The sequence below is a fragment of the Desmodus rotundus genome, chromosome 2 (genome assembly GCF_022682495.2).
Source record: "Desmodus rotundus isolate HL8 chromosome 2, HLdesRot8A.1, whole genome shotgun sequence".
NCBI lineage: Eukaryota > Metazoa > Chordata > Mammalia > Chiroptera > Phyllostomidae > Desmodus > Desmodus rotundus.
Genome location: NC_071388.1, coordinates 171,036,401 through 171,053,719, shown reverse-complemented (window position 1 = coordinate 171,053,719; position 17,319 = coordinate 171,036,401). Strand labels below are relative to the sequence as shown.

The 17,319-nt window shown below is 38.5% G+C and overlaps 1 long non-coding RNA gene and 1 pseudogene across 1 annotated transcript; one reads left to right on the top strand and one right to left on the bottom strand.

Moving 5' to 3' along the window:
* Positions 1–2,533: 2,533 nt before the first annotated feature.
* Positions 2,534–14,638, bottom strand: LOC139440705 (uncharacterized). Its single transcript, XR_011650891.1, has 3 exons — positions 13,602–14,638; positions 6,226–6,407; positions 2,534–4,762 (listed from the first exon to the last, which is right to left on the bottom strand). It is a non-coding gene; the product is annotated as an uncharacterized lncRNA (long non-coding RNA).
* On the top strand, positions 11,337–12,215 carry LOC128780314 (pituitary adenylate cyclase-activating polypeptide pseudogene; annotated as a pseudogene).
* Positions 14,639–17,319: the final 2,681 nt, after the last annotated feature.

The window sequence follows — 17,319 nt, the reverse complement described above, 5'->3', positions numbered from 1 at the left end:
TTAAAATTCTAAGCACCTATTTGTTGTTATAATATACTGGGAGAAATATTGATATTAATATAGGTATTAATATTAATATATATTTGATACAGAAGGATATAATAATTCCTTAGAGAATTCATAGTTTATATAATTTATTATCCTGTTAAAATATAATAACATAGATAATCCAAGTATTATGAGTATCTGTTAATTTATTACACAAACCAAAATTAATCATCTGCCCACCAAGTACATGGCTCAAATGCTCATGCTTCTCATAATACATATATATACATATATATACATATACACATCATGCAAAGAAAAGGCACAAATGAGGTGAACAAATGTAACTTGCAGCTTATTTTTAGACAAATTTAAAAGCAAACTTTATTAATGCTTTGTTAGTTTGCGCTTGATTTTCATTTTGTTCAATGTGTCTTTTTAATAAATAGTGTATTTTTATTGTATTTTTCCAATACCATTTATCCCTTCTAACCTTCTTCCACCTCCACCCACCCCATCTCATGTCTTGTCTTCTAAAATACCACTTACCAGAAGAGGAGAGTAATCTCTAGAGCCCCAGAAAATGTCTGAGGCCACACATGAAATAGCATCTCCTCTTCCTATTAACAGGCGTTGCTGGAAGATTACCACCTGCCTGTTAGGTTTACTCCATCGGGCGTACTGGCCGTCGATGTGGCTGCTAAAAGCAGTTTGCTTATAATAACTAAATAAATTAATGCTTCTATCTGATGTGATTATACTTTTAGGTTCTCCATAAATATGGAGAGCCATTATAGATTAGTGCTTTAGTAAACTATGGTCAGACAAGACCTGCATTCACATCCTAGCTCTACTTCCTCAAGCTGTAGAACTTTGAGCATATTCCATAATTTATGTCACACCATTGTTAATTTTATAAAGATCATCATGAAGATTTAAAAATATATTAATTTCAAAAGTAGCAATGGACCAATTACTACTATTATCTACTATTATTATCAGCAGCACTTAAAGAGTGCTTGGCACTAAGTAAGCTCTCTGTAGGCGCTAGCTAAAATGACAGTGCAAGTAACCACTATTCTTTTCATTGGCAAACAAAAAATATACTGGTAAAGCCAAAGGCTACTTTTGCAAATGAGAGGTAACTAGACTAAGACTTTATTAGTACATAACAACTTAAATATCACAAATTGTACATTCAATAATTGTACAACCATGGTAGATGGTATGGCTTGGTGTTTATAAAGTAACAATAATACAGTAACTGCTAACACGATTATTAAAGTGACCTTTACTTGAGTGCCTATGTTGATTCAGACATAATGCATGATATCTATTCTTTAAAGATAATAGTAATTGTAGAAAATAACAATAATGATCACCAACCAAGTGGATAGAAGAGACACCAGATTTTCTGTGACCTGAAGATTTTCTTTCGGAAGGCCAAACATAATATGTCACTATGAATATATAGCTAGATACAAGGTCTTGGAAGGATCCTTTATTAGCCACTGGATTAGTGTGCCTCTGGAAGAAAGCACTATCAATATCACCATTGCACAGATGAGACACCTGACCCACAGAGAGTTAGATAACATAAGCAGAATAACACAGCTGGTGAATGGTAGAGCAAGGCATCTACCCTGATACTGTGTTTTCATTTTATAGATGAGAAATCTCAATCTCTAGGAGTTCACTATTTTATTTGTTGTTTGCTGACATTGTGTGTGTAATTATTCTTCATTGTTTTTAAGTAGGTTTCTCTCATTTCTATTCTTTAAATGAAGTTTAGAAATTTAACTCAGATTTGATACAGAATTTTAGCATTTGCTTTTTGCAGAATGTTTTCTTTTAATGTGCACATGTAATTACTTTGGATTGGTGTCCTGATTTTGAACAAAACTTCTGTCTAAACCCTTTCTCCTTCTGGTGTTATTCTTTCCACACTATGGGAATCTCTTTTGCTAAGCAATATACTATTTAGAAAATTAGTGGTGCTAAGTGAATTATTGTAGAGTTTCCTAACATGTTATAACATTAAGGTTATGATAAATGCCCAAAGTGACTTGAGAAATATTCCATTTTCCTATGACCTAGAATGCTTCATATTATATAGAGATTTAATGTTTAGATAGAGCTCAGTTACAAAACGATGAAGATCTTGTGGTTCCCATAATAGGAGATTTCCAAGGATATTTCCAATTGTTTTCTGTAATTATTATTTTGATGGTTTACATTTTGATAGAAAACCATCTATTTCTCCCAAATTTTCCAATTTATTGCCACAGTGTTGTTTATAATATTTTATAGTTCATTCATTCCTTTGTCTTTTTTTCTGAAGTTGTATCTATTTTACCAATGTAAATATTGCATAATTTTGCTCTCCTTTATAGTTTGTTCATCAGATTTGTTAAGAGTTTATCTAACAGGCATTTTTCAGGAAGATTGTGGCCTATTGGTTTTGACCATACTGTACTGTTTCCTATTTCATCATTTTAATGTGTATGGATTTATACTTCTGTTTCTTTTCTTTGGCTTTTTTTTTTTTTTTGCTTTTTTATGCAATTAGAGGAAAAAGCAAAAAAAAAAAAAAGCCAAAGAAAATATACTTTATCAGTCTTTCTTACTTTTTCCTTAAATATGCATTAGCTGTGTTACATTAGTCTTGTAATAAAATATTCTAAGTTTAAGTTTTTAGTTAAAATATCATTGTGGTTTGATTTTCTATTTGATCTAGACTTTGTAGAATACTTTCCCTAATTTTTATGTTATTAAATCTTCATTATGAATCAGTTTTTCTTATTTATTTACAATTTTATAAAAATTTCCATCAGAGAATATGGCTAGTAGAGTTTCTGCTTTTGAAAAATTATGGCTTCCTCTTTGTATCCATATTTAATCAACTTTATAATTATTCCATTTACTAAGACATTAATATTGGTCTGTAGATCCTGACAGACATGGAGCTAAACTCACACATATCCCTCCGCCATATGAGTGTAAAATTATTGGAAATATCAGCTGCCCTAACTTTGTTGAACTGGGCATTCCAGGCTGCTTTCAGACAGAAAGCATGCTGGGAGTCTAAAACCCTACTACTGGGACATTTCAGCTCATTCAGGATTCTTTACACAGGCGACCTTTGATCACGCAGTCCCACACCAGCTTAGTGGATAATTGTCTCGGAACTGTGCTGTAGTCTGAAGTTCTGTCTACCCAGTTCTTCCTACTTTCTATCCTGCCACAGGTGTTAGACCTGCCTCATGGTCTAATTCTTTCCTTGCCCCTCCTTACCCATTGCACTCATCCTTCACTGGTGTGACCCTCAAAGAATTTTTTACATCCTATTCTTGGAATTTCCTCCTTGGAAGACTCAGACTGACAACCCAGTTGTATACAGAGACTTTGATGTATGACTTAACCTATACGGTGCTTGGTGTACACAGATGCACATACATTATAGACTATTTATGTATGTATTGTTACTATACCTGAAATCTGTCAGATGTTTTCATCAGTAACATAAAGATGCATATGGATTCAGATTACTGGGAGATAGGGTCTTCTACCTTGGAAGTTAGGAGCAATGAGAAATGAAAAAGGAAATTTAGTAATAACTTTAAAAAAACTGCAAGTCACAGATAGCAAATTCTTAGGTCTATGCAAGGACAGGAAGAAATAATCTAGGCAAGAGCAAGTTAAAAGCAAAGCTCCATTCAGTGATGTATCAAAGGTATTTCACAAGTGAGCAAGTTACTTAAGCATCTAACCAGGACTACTGAATGTAGCAAGTGTGACATAATCATTCTGGGAATGATTATGGGAATGATTATGATCATACAACCCAATAACTCTTTGGTCCTAATGTGGATCTTAGCGGCATGAATCTGATACCAATTTTGGTTCTTGGAGTAACCTGAGGTCTAGATAAGTAAGAAGCCATCATAGGACATTGGGGCTAGGCATCGGACACAGTGAACTGAATCATAACCCAACTCCCTAGCAGGTGAGACTGGTTGATCCCAGGTTCCAGAGGGTGGTCTAAGAAGGCTTCTTGAAGAGTAAAGCCTGAGTTGCGAGGCAAGAGCTGAGGCAGTTTTAATTTTAAGCAGAAGGAAAGTATATAAGAAAAATGGACATGTAAGTCAGTATTTTTTTTTTTGAGAGCTGTAAGATAGCATGCCTAGAATGTAGGGCACAACTGGGCATTATGAAACAATATCTCTAAAGAGAAGAAAATTCGTGGTTTATGAAGTACTTCAGGGAAATACTGGGAATCTATTTTATTTTGAGGGGATTTGGGCTAATATCTTAACAAGGTCAAGGCTGTACAAAGAAACTACGTGGGTATAGGCAGTAATCAAGTGCATTTTTTCTACGGAACCTGAAAACAGTAATAAAATCACTTTAGTCTGTTTCTATTATGCACCAGTATTTCTAAACTTTGCCAGGGATAAAGTACTCCTCCCAGAAAAAAACATTTTATTGGTGTAATTCTAAACAATTTCAGTAGTTATTGCTGCATTATAATCACACATGTGCCACCATGGCAGATTGTATTTTTAAAAACAGCTGCAAAGATATTTCTAGTCCCATATGCTCCTCAGAATTTGGTCACTCACTCAGAGAGGGAAACTTTTTACCCTTTGCTTGCCTCAGTGTGGACTTTTGTGGTTGCTTCATTGAAGACAATGCAGTACGTTTGAGACTTCTGAGGTGAGGTCATAAGTACCTCTTTCTTGTAAAGCTTGCTTTTGCAATGCAGCCACCATTCCTGGGAGGACGGCAAGCAGTCATTGCAGAGGTTCCAAGTTTACATTCCTGATGACACTTGCCTGAGACAGCCACGATTTCCCCTCAGCTGACTAACCGGTAGATGGGTTTCTTCCTGACTCTAGACCTCTGAAATTCCTCTTTAGAGCATTTATAATGGAAAACTTGCCATTATCAATTCTTCCTCTGCCCATGTGAGGTGTATATCTACTCCCAGCCTCTTGCCAGTTTTATAACCCAGGGAAGTTATTCTGAAATACCTGGGAGCTGTTCCTTTGAAATGTAACCATTAAGAAAACTAGTGTCCTTCAGGACAGCATGGGTGGAACTGGAGAGTGGTTGCTAAGTGAAATAGCCAGGCTGTGAAAGACAAATACCATAAGATCTCACCTTTAAGTGGAACCTAATCAACAAAACAAACAAGCAAGCAAAACAGAACCAGAGACATGGAAATAAAGAACAAACTGGCAGTAACCAGAGTGGAGGGGGATGGAGATAACAGGGTAAAAAGGAGAGGAGTCAAGTCAAGGAACATGTATAGAGGACCCATGGACAAAGACAACAGAGAGGGAGAGAGGACTGAATGTGGGAGATGGGGGGTGGGTAGTGCAAGGGAGAGTAATGAGGGAAAAATAGGGATAATGTAATTGAACACAATTTAAAAACAATTAAAAAGAAAAAAGAAAATTAGTGTCCCCGTTTCCCAGTGTCTATGGGAGGTAGGAGCCTACTTTCAGTAAGTTCACATTAGCCACTAGACATGGCGTAACCCCATTAACCAAACTCTGCCCTAAAGTCCTATAACACTTTCCCACTGGCTCACCCCAGCACTTACAAACTCTGCTGCCTTTTGTATCAGTGGAGTTGCATTCAGTCTCTCTTCCTATTGCAACAGTCTTCACCTGTATTGCAATCTTTTTCAATAAATTCTTCCTTGCCTGTTGAAATTCACCCAGTGAAATTTTTCTTTGAGTCACTCTCAGGTGACGTCCCAGATTAAAGCAAGCATCAACTGTTCGACAGTTGAGTAAATGAATTTTCAGATTCCAGAACCCAGCTTTTCTCCCAGCTGACCCCGCTGATGCCACCTGGAACAGATACAAATTATCTTCCCTGAGCCTACCCACGTTATGGAGGTGCAAAGTCCATAAAGTATTGTCATCACTTTAAGCCACTGAGAAATAAGGTAGTTTCTTATTCATCAACAAACAATCAAATAGTAAGCTTTAAATTAACACTACTTTTCTAATCACTCATATAAACATGCTTTTTTTTTTTTACATGGAAGTTAATTCTGATAACTTCCAATAACACAGAATACCAGGGTACAACTGTCCACAATCATTCCAACTCATTTTCTATGTTTTGGTCCTCTGACCTCTGGGGAACCACATGTCCCTTCATTTAAAGAATAGATTCAAAACAAATCATGTAACACAGTGATTATAAGAAAGAAGAAACAACCTCGACCAATGTGGCCCAGTTGGTTCACGGTCCTCCCACAAAGTAAAGGTTGTCCATTCAATTCCCAGTCAGGGCACATGCCTGGGTTGCAGTTCGGTCCCTGGCCAGGGAGGCAACAGATGGATGTTTCTCTCACACATTGATGTTTCTCCGTCTCTCTTTCTCCCGCCCCTCTCCCGTCTCTAGAAATAAATAAATAAAATCCTTATAAAAAAAGAAAGAAGAAACAGAATGTACATTATTTTAATTTTATGATTCCATGTGACCAGTTTGAGTTTGTGTGTGTGTCATTAGAATTTTAAATATTGAAATAGAATATGTTTCATCACTCTTTGGCAGTCTCCATTCCCCACAAACAAAATAAGATTTTCTGTTGAGAATAAAAAGTAAGTTTTGGAGTAAGGACTTGAGGAATATTACAAATATTTTAACTTGAAGTAGGTATTCAAAAACTTGCCTTTGCCTTTGTCTTGGTTTGAAGAAAAATATAAATTCCTGAATTAATGGTATTCAATTAAAAACACCCTGATTGAGCAGGATGGCAGAATAAGTTAATACAAAACTTTTCTGCTACACACACCTCAAAATGCTGAAAAAATATGAATTTTAAATAAAATATATTGCTGTGTTCACAGGAAAGAATGATATGACCCCAGGCAGAGAAGGGAGTGTTGTGTAAGGAAAGAAATAAAAACAGTGAGCTGAGCTGGTGGCTCTGGCTAAGCACTGAGTTTTGTTTTACATGCCCACAGGGACAAGAAATAAGTTTCGAGTCTGTGTGAGAAAGGAAGTTAGAACTCAGGCACCTGCATAGAACTAAGAATATCCAAAGACTTACACAATTACTGAAAAGGAGAACTAGGGAAATATCCACATCACAAGTAGACCATAAGAATATTTGCGGAGGTTAGATCGAGAAAACAACTTTCTCTTGATAACTTAAGGCTTAAAAATAGATTGCATTTAAAAAGCTTAAAAATACGTGAAACCATCATCATCATGGAATTTTTGCAGGTTTTGCTCTACCCAATTGTGCCACTTTCAAAGGCAGTGAGTCAGATCTTTTGGATCATAAATTGTATATTTTATGTAACAATTTTTTAGTAATGGCAGTAAGGTGTGTTGCTCTGATAACCTCAATGCCTTTTCACAGTTTTATGAAGTGAAATCCCTATTGAAAGGTTGACAAAAAGTTTCCAGATAGAATGATAGCAGTTATTTAGGATACCTGGCATAAGCAAATGCACAACCTCTCCGAAAAAAAGACAAAATCTAAGACAATTTTCACAAATCGTTTCACTGTAAAGATGAGTACATTACCCAAACTGTCGGCATTATACGTGATCAACCGCATACATGGCCAACAGGATGAGTAGAGTCCTACAAACTTCAAAACCCAGAGAAAAGAAAGACCAGAAAATCTGATTAAAGTTATTGTAGACAGAATAAGAACTTAAAAGCATTAAGCGAAAAAACACCAACTTATGAGAAAAGGCAGAGTTGAAAGAAAACCAAATAGTACTTCTAAAGTTAAAATATAATCACAGTAATTGAAAACTATGGACACAGACCAACAGCAGGTTAGGCACAGTGAGAATTAGTGCACTGAGTGTGAGAACTTGAGATTTAATGCAGAAGCAATGCGTGTAGATACATATCCTATACTTCCCATTTCACTGAGAAAATAAAAGCTAAGAGAACTTTATACACACCCACCATATGTCTACCTGTGTTTGCAACTATCCCACATACTCTCCAGGGCCAGCCACATAATTTGGGGGGCCCAGCACAAAATGAGATATGGAGGACTTAATAGAATTTTAAATGGTGGCAGTAGCAGGACATGAAACTGAGCACAGTGCCGAGAGTGGCTGCACCGGGTCCACACCCATGAAGCCAGCCTTCACCTCAGCCTTTACTTCGACTTTTAACGAAACAGTTGCCTGTCTCATAGCTACGGGCAATACAGCCACCAGGCCACTACATGCCAGCTCCTCCGGGCTATTCAAGCTTATTCTTCCAAAATCAATTTATTAATCCGGTGCAATTCCAGTCAATATTAATTTTTAAGAAATTGCCACACCTATACTAAACTTGATATAGAAGATAAAGAGGGCAAAAACAAGCATAAGAACTTTGACATATCTGCAAGAGAAGACAAAAAGGAAGATATCAAAGAGAAATATTTAGAAGTAAAATTTGAGAAGAAAGTGTAAAGTAATATATTGGTTGTATAAAGGTTCGTAGACTATTTAAAATAAGATTTGAAAAGCATAAGACATTGAGGAAATGAGTGCTATATTTACTGACTTAACTATGAATTTGTATGTGACACAAACACTCTAAACACACTGAAGAGACAAGACACGTTTGGAGAAGATGATCTTGACCTACAAAACCAATAGAGGATTTTTCCAGAAAATGTAAGAAACATCTGTTGTTTAAACAAGAACGAGACAGAGGAAAACATATTTTAAATGGTCAAAGGATATAAAACAGACATTCTTCAGGAGAGTAAACCAACAAACATGAACACTGTCTCGTAAGAAATCTGAGAAATATAATCAAATCAACAATAGAACATCCATTCATAAATATCAATTCGGCAGCAATTAAAAATTATATGACAACAGGTGGTTGTGTCCTGCACGTTCCCCAACTGTCCGGGGATGGAGCCCATGACCCAGGCTGTGAAGTCGACAAACTTCCCCACCTGGCGGCTCCCTTTACTGAAGTTGAGTAGTGACTTTGTACAGGGAGTCTTGGAAATTCTGAAGTATTTCTACAGATTGAACTCGTGTCAGAATTCGCATGGGATTTTAATGGAGTTCATCTGTGACGTGAAGCAAGGCCAAAGACAGAACAGCCAAAGTCAGTAATAGCTTTGGGTGCTTTAGTAAAAAACTTATCTTGTCTGCTTGATTATTGGGGGATGTTCACCTCAGGCTCTCTGTGTGTGAGCTTACTCTAGAGGGAGAGCTGCACAGGGAGCACACACATGTAAACACTGCAACATAAATCAGTGAACTGATGCAGTGGAGACAAAGAGACACATTACTGTGTAGATGTGCTTGGAAGCATCATTGCAGGTAAGCAATCTGGGCACCCCCAGGAATAAACTAAGAGGAAGCAGGCAGTGTCTGGCCAATAATGGTGAAGAATAAGCAAAACTTTGTCTTCCTGGAGGAAGAATTAAATCTCAAATAAGACAGCCAGAAAGGCATTGAAACAAGAAGCACTATAATTTTGTCTTAGGAAAAGCATGCAGAACTAATACAGCTTATTTAAATGTTAGGTCCAAATCATAGTAACAGGAAACACTCCCACTAAATTGCCATTTCCTCAAATTTTTAAGATCCAAATAATTAACATGCACACATTAATGGTTATTGACGGTTCTATTTCCTTTTAAAAAAAATAGATCTGAGTTCTTTTCCTGGAGCAGAAATTTACAAATCTTCTTAAATTACCCAAGGACTTGGAAGCCTCCAGGGCCTCTCGGAGGATGTGGCCTTTCCTTATTGCTCTCCTCTTCCCACGTCATTTTCAGTTAAAAAAAATAATTTACAGTTCCCAATAGAAGGATTCCTGTTAGAAATCCTCAGCAAGTGAATTTGTACTGGGAATCTTCATGCTTTACCAGTATGTATGCATTTCTCCAAACAAACTTCAGGTGTAAATAAAGAGGAAAAACATTTTTCACTCTAAAATTCTTAAAAATTGAATGTTTGTGGTAGCACAATCTCACAGTTTCAATTCTTCACATCAGTAAGAGCCACAGAAAGTTTGAAAGTGTCCAAACAGGTCATCTAGAGCTCCAAAAGCCAGGACTAAGAGGAGACACAGAATGCCCTATATTGAAATGTAAAAGGGTTGGACCATTCTGAGCTTTCAGGGCATTTATGGAAACTGTTACAGAACAGTCGGCTGGGGGGGGGGGGGCGGTTCACAATATACTATTACAGAAAGGATGGCCCCTTTCTCTCTGGGGGTTCCCCCACTACACCTACTAGGTTCCCATTGCCCCCTCCCCACCAGAGGACAGATGTCTCTTAATGCTAGAGACTGGTGAAAAGGAAAGAAATTATTTATTTTAAAAGTATACAAACTTAGAGTAGTGACTTAATTAAAATACTAAAAGTCCTCATTAAAATACTAAAATCCTGTAGAATACCCACAGATGCACACAGTCCCTCCTTCTCCCTCTGCCCAATCCGGGGTACCATATCTCAGGAAAAGGAGTGGAAGTCCGCGATTCAAGCTCCCTGCACCATCAGCAGTGTCACCGCCAGGGAGTCCCCACTCTGCCAAAGCCCCGTGGTTCTCTCCCCCTATTCCACCAAAGCCAAATGGTCCTCTCCCTTCTCCTCCAAAACCAAGAGGTCCTCTCTCCAGTAAGGGTGCCGCGCCTGAGTTTAAATCCCAGTGCCTTCCTCTGCAGCCCCAATTCCGACTCCTCCCACAATCAGTTACACCAGCCAGCATTTCCGTATTTTCCAGCTTTCTGGGCTGCCATAGTAAGTCTGGGCAGGTGTGGCCCCATGGTATGGAGCCAGTCATCTCCAAGTTCTCACGTAGGTGCTGTAACCAGGGGGAGCTGCTTCCCAGTTAGATCTTGGGTGGAAGTCACTCCCATCCCCCTGGCTCAAAGCATGGCCACAGCTATTTAACATATTTATGAAAACAGGTTATAGATATGTTAAACGATCATGCCAGGGATTAGCTGCAAAGCCGTTGCTGTACAAAATAGCTCCAAATGGCCCTGCTCCATGTGTCCCTTCCCCCAGCTCAGGCTTGTGGGGGTGATGACATCCTACATATATTTTCTAGTATTTCCTGAACATCTTGAGTTCTGGACCCCATTACAAATCCCTTTTTGGGGCCCTCCTCTTGGCTGCACCCTGCTTCAATAGGAGCAGAAGGCTGGTCACCTCTGTATCCACTGCAGCAGCAGCAAAAGAAGCCGCAGCTTCAGGCGCAGCCAGAGGGACTTCAGAGCAGAGAAGGCACTTCCAACTTGTTCCCTCAGGCGCCGCCTTCACCTGGGCCCTCTCTTCCCTTCCTCCCCTTCGACTTTCTCTTTTCCTTAATCACGTGACTTCTGTCTCCTGATGGACTTAGGCCACTTTGTCTTCCACCCCCACTTTAGCTTGTCGCCTCCTCTTCTTCCTTCTACATCTCTCTCCTCACCCCGTTCTCTCAGTGTCACGCTCCCTTCTAGTTCTGCGTTTCTGCAAACTTTTGACCTGAAAACTGGCCTCAGCACCCAAGTCCTCCAGCTCCTCCTGCTGCTCCTGTTCGTTCCTGCGGCTTCTCCTCAGACACTAGGACCAGATGGCGATTCCTTTTGGGTTGTGACTGCGGGGCAGAAACTTTCAGGAACCTTTGATCGCCGTCCTACTTGGCAGCAAAGCCTGTGCTGGGGCCAAGGACCATGTGCAGCGGGAGCAAGGCTGGCTCTGCTGGTCTACGGGATCCTAATGCATAGCAGTGTGCACTGCTCCCCTGACAGCGCCGGGCCCCAGGTCCCTGGGATCAGGCCAGACAACGGCAGGCACTACCAAGCGTGCGACGGGGACCGAAACCAGCTGCAAAACTTCAATGACTCGGAGCCGCTGGGCTTAGAGAGCCCAGCCTCTGTGTCCCGCGAAGGCGAAGTGCTCAATGACAAGGGCGAGATAAGAGATGTCGCTAACGTGAATCTTAATAAGGCCAACCGCAAAGTGTTGGACCAGCTGTGCGGCTAGATATTACTGCAGAAGCTCGTGGACAAGGGCAGGGGTGGGATTGCAGGCAGCGACACCTAGGACGACCCAGGTCCGCTCTCCAAGCGCCATTCGGACAGAGTCTGCAGTCTTCGCAGACTCCGACAGCCGCTACCTGCGACAAAAGGCAGTCAGGGCACACTTGGTTACAGTCCTAGGAAGAGGTGCAAACAGAGGTGCAAACAAAGACATAAAAAACGCCCAATAGCGTATTTGCCGCGATGAGTTACCCGCTACCCCTTGTATACAGCCCTGACACAATGAAAAGTCGTTTTTCCCAACAAACTGAACAGTCATCGCTCATGTGTTCTATCCAAACATGTATTTATGTATGAAGTGAAGCCATTAAATGAATATTTTCATAATAATATAGTTTTTCTTTCTGCAAAACACTAGAGAATGCACAGATATATTTTGTGGATCAATTATTGATATACTTAAATATGTATATTTAAGAATATACGTAAGTATAATAGAGAGAAGTTCATACAAAGTGTGCACAAGGATTGAAAATTTACCTGAGCTGTTTATGTATTTATATAAAGTAGAAAAATAGGCAACCATTATTTTGAAGATTACTCCTATTTTTGTAAACTGGAATTAAATGGATAGTATTTTATCCACGACAGGCCTAAAGCTATTAATACTGACCATTTGCTACTGTACATAAACAATGATGCCCTGCTCCAGGGAGACTTTGAGGTAATGATTTGGAAGAATTGCTATAGGATGTTCTTTTCACAGTGAGTCTCTGGGGCAGGCTGCTTCAGTCCCATCCCAACTCAACTAGGCACTGTCCCCCTCGCTGGGTGGCAATTCTAATACTTCTGCTTTCTTTGATTCTACCTTTGTATGTATTTGTCTCTCTTCAGGCTGAGCCCAGAAGGAAATTCTCCCAATAGAACAACAGCTCTATCTAAATTGTGCTTCTCCCCAGAGTTCATACCATTCCCTGGGGCAAGAGTTGGGAGATTGTTTAGACAAGGGAGACTTGGGTAGGAAGCTCTCTTTTCTGTACTTCCAGGAATCCCAATATCCCAAGGTTAGGACAATTGGAACAAAGTGAAAGAAATGCAGGTGTACTGGAAGAGGCAGAGCAAAATGCAATAGGAGGAGGACCCCGGAGAGGGACTGTTTTGGGGCTGCCCCAGCTCTGGGATGCTGGGTCTTAGCTGAGTCCCCACCTTAGGTCTCCAGCCTGACTGACTGGGTGCTGGGTGTTGGAAATGGATGCAAAGTACAATGTGTTTTTCTCCAGTGCTGTCCATGCTTCTCATCCTGTCCAATGGCCAGGGCCCTGCCTTTGAGCCCTGCTCTGTAGGAGCCACCCTTTCCTTTTGTGGTTTTCCTGAAGACTCCTCCTTCCTCCCTCTTCACTGTTTAAGTTTGTTTACCATTTTCCATTCACTTCTCTTAAACTTGTGAATGTGTCTTTTTTGTTGTTTGGTGCAAGCAATTATTGTAAAGTTTAGGAAACCCTATGTAGTTATCACTAAGTAATTATGCACTAAATATATGAATCTTTTGTTTCTTGTTTATTGAGTTTGTAGGTAAAATGTGTTTTTATAATTATGGCTTACTGATTAGTAAAATTTATTTCATAAAACTTACCTTTGTCATATCAAAAAAAATTATGACAGCACTTTTTGGCAAGGATGTGAGGAGATAATGAAGAGCTGTGGTGAGACTGCTTTGTAGCGCAGTTTAGCGATACCTTGTGTATTTACAAAACCGCTGCTTGTTGTAGAACTCAGCAACTCCATTCACGTATTGCTCCTGAAGACACACTTACCTGTAGAAAAGCGGCCATGTGTGAGAATGTTCACTGAAACAAAAACAAGTGCCAGCTACTAATCAAACTCACTGCTCCTCAGTAGAGGAGTAGAAAAATTCATTGCAGGTTTTAACGAATGGAATACTATACCGTAGCTAGAGTAAAGGAAGTAAGGCCACATATCTATGTAAACATTATATATATTTTAGAATCATAATGATGGAGTGTGAAAAAAGAAAATTACAAAAGAGTAGAGTATAATATTATCTATCCACATTTTCTAAAAAAACAATTGTATAAATTATGTGTTGAAATGTCATATATAACAATTGTTGAACATCACAAATGGGAAAGTTTCATCTCAATTTATGGATATTGACAACTTCTAAAGTGGAGGAGAAACTGTGGGATGGATTGGAGTTCCGGTGGTTTCAGACAGAGTGAAATGAATGTGGGGCCCTATCGGTTGTGAGTGGTGAATGCTGTGCACAAAACACGCCTGGAACACATTCTCAGGGGAAATGATTCAAGATGGAAAAGAGCACTCTAATCTGTGTGCTGGAAGGGAATGTTCACACAGAAGATTATTTCTATGCCGAGTGACATGTAGTTTTGAGAGCCTAAAATATCGTGCATTACTCAGTTGTCCATTGTTTGTGAAAGGTGCACTCTGTGACATGAAAGTAAACATGAAAATTCTACGTCAATCTCATTACTTAAAGTTTTGTGCGAGGATGAAAACTCATACCGTCTCTCTGCTTTCATTGTTTAGGCTGACTTTGATTATAATGAATGTCACCTGGATTCTGAATGACTTCCACATCAAAAGAGAACAACATGGTCAAAGAAGTAGAAATATATTCTCCGTTCAGGTGGGTTTTTGGCAGGCACCCCGCTTTCTAAGCTGTCTTTTGAATCACTGATATGTGGATCTGACACAGTCCTAATAGAGCTCAGAAAAAAATCATGCCATGAAAATACCCTTTCCTGAACTGGGTTTGCTGTTAATGGGACTGAATTGGCAAGTACAGTACTTTTAATTAACCTTGCTTTTCTGTGAGTGCACAGTGGACAGCAGCTGTTCGTCACTGTTTCCATGGACCTGCAGAGGATGGGGTTTTGTGGCTGCTTATTACATGCTACGTAACCAATTAGTCAAGCTTGTTCTCCTTACTGGCTAGAATACCACTCTAACCTGATACAACACTCTGTTCAAATTTATATATCCTTGTTTCTTTCTTCTTTCAATTCTACTTATTAAATGCTGAGGATACTATTGGCTGCGCTGACATTTTCCTATTTTTCTTCTGCTTTCTTTTGTTCGTAAACATTTTCCCCATGGCCAGACCTTTTCTCCAAGTCTTCCGATAAGTCCATCTGCAGATGTGACTACATACTACATATGTAGTCACCACCACATATCAATTCAGTCAGAATGTGTCATGCCAATAAAGAAAACTGGCACAGTGTGTGTGTACCATTGTATGGACAAAAGCTATGTCATATTCCAAAATATGCCCTCTGACTTCTATGTTGAAAAATGTACTAAAAGTTTACTAAAATATAAGTTAAAGGAAAACAGGAATGTTTATCTGGTTTGTTAACTGTTAATGTCAGAAGAGTTTCATGTAATAGGTTATCAATATCGGGTGAATGGATAATTCAGAAAACTCTTTGCCTGTATTATAGTAAAGGGGAAGCATCAAGGCTTTATGAAGACTGTGTGTTCAACGTTAAAAGTTATTAAGTTTGCAAATTTATATCCTACTTAGACCAATGTACTTCATAAGGATAAAATTGTATGGCACATAGTGAAGCCATAACACAATGTGTCATTGTAAAGCCACTGTAAAGGCTGAAAGCTGAGAACCTACCAAAGCACACCAATTGAATTTTTATTGTGCATGTTTGGGTATTTGCTTCCTTAGCCAGTAATGCTTGGGTGAATAATGAACTAAATACATACGTAATTCATAATGATTTATATATTTACCTCATGCCATTGGTCTTTCTTGATTTCATTTCAGCAAATTAATAATACTAATGATTAAAATCAATACCTAACAATTATGTTATAAACAAGATTGTCACATAATTTTGTTCCAGCTCAAGTGCATGCAATTTAAAATATTTTGTCCAAAATATAAATTAAATATTAACATTTTAAAAGCTCATGGTTTCAAGAAGCCTTTTCTCCTAATTATTCAGAATATTTAGGAATACTCATAATCATTTCTTAAAATATAAATGAAAAGTACACATTTTTAATGAATATCAAAATTTAAAATAAAAATTTACATGACTGAAATTTCAATATAATTTTGTAAACTGACTGTCTTATTAAATGTTTTAAGGACAATAACACTGTCGAGTATTTCTGCTGTTCAATGTCCATCTAGCTGCATATGCAAAGAATTATTCTTACACTTTGAATGTTATATAGAGACCTACCTACCACAAATCTCAGTTACACAAATTGTTTAATGTACCAAGACATTCCTGACGCTCCATGTACAACTGTTGGAAGTACCTTATTAATCTGCATCTTCCTCCACAAAGAGCAATTGAACTTAAATGAGAAGCCAGAAAATGCATAATCACCAGTATTGGGAAAATAATAATTAGCATCTAAAACCTATTCTATTACTGCTACTTGAGAGAAAGGATTGGAAAAGGTAATTATTTTCATTTTGTACCTTAGCTGAGCGCTTCTGCCACTCAAATTCTCTCTGTGTGCAGAAGCAGAAAAACGGAGTAGCTTGCAATGGAGAAGCCAGCAGACAACACCTTGATCCAGTGATCGAAATTAATACCCCTCATCAGAAGTGAGACAAACCAAAGTCATGAGCCCCTTGATGGAATGAACTGAGAACAAGACAGCCTGACACCAGACCAGTCCAAGGAAACATACACAACCTACCTTAATTGTAAGGGAAGATCAGGGACACCTAAACTGAGGACATTCAAAACTTGCCTGTCCTCTCCAAAAATGTCAATAAAAGGAAGCCATATTAAAAAAATAAGTTATATCTCTGAGTGATAATATGGAATAAACTGTAAAATATATCTTTTAAATTTTTATAAAGATGGAGGACAGTAGTTCAACTGAAAACAATAATCATATACGTAATTTCTAGAATGACGAAGAAATAGTTCAAGGTGGCCCCCTCCGGAGTGGAATCAGGTGGAGAGGAAACGATGTTTCTTTCCCTTGTCCCACTTTTCTGTGCTGTATGATTGATTTTTAAACTTGACAACTATTTAATTTAAACTTTTAAAATATTTTTTAATTCCTCTGAATATTGTAAACTTTGTTTTTTAGGCTCAGAGAATTAAAAATATTGTTAGGCAAAAATAGTTACTGTTTTTAGTGTAGGTAATAATAGGTGGATGGTAGGTCATGACATCCGAGGTCTCATTCTGTCTTCTCATTAACCAGCCAGCGCTGTTTGCGCAAGGCCCTTCGATTCCCTGGGGCTTTATTATTCATCTTTGCAGATGAGATTTCTTGTAACCCTACCATTAAATACGCCTAAAACATCAATAAAGATTATA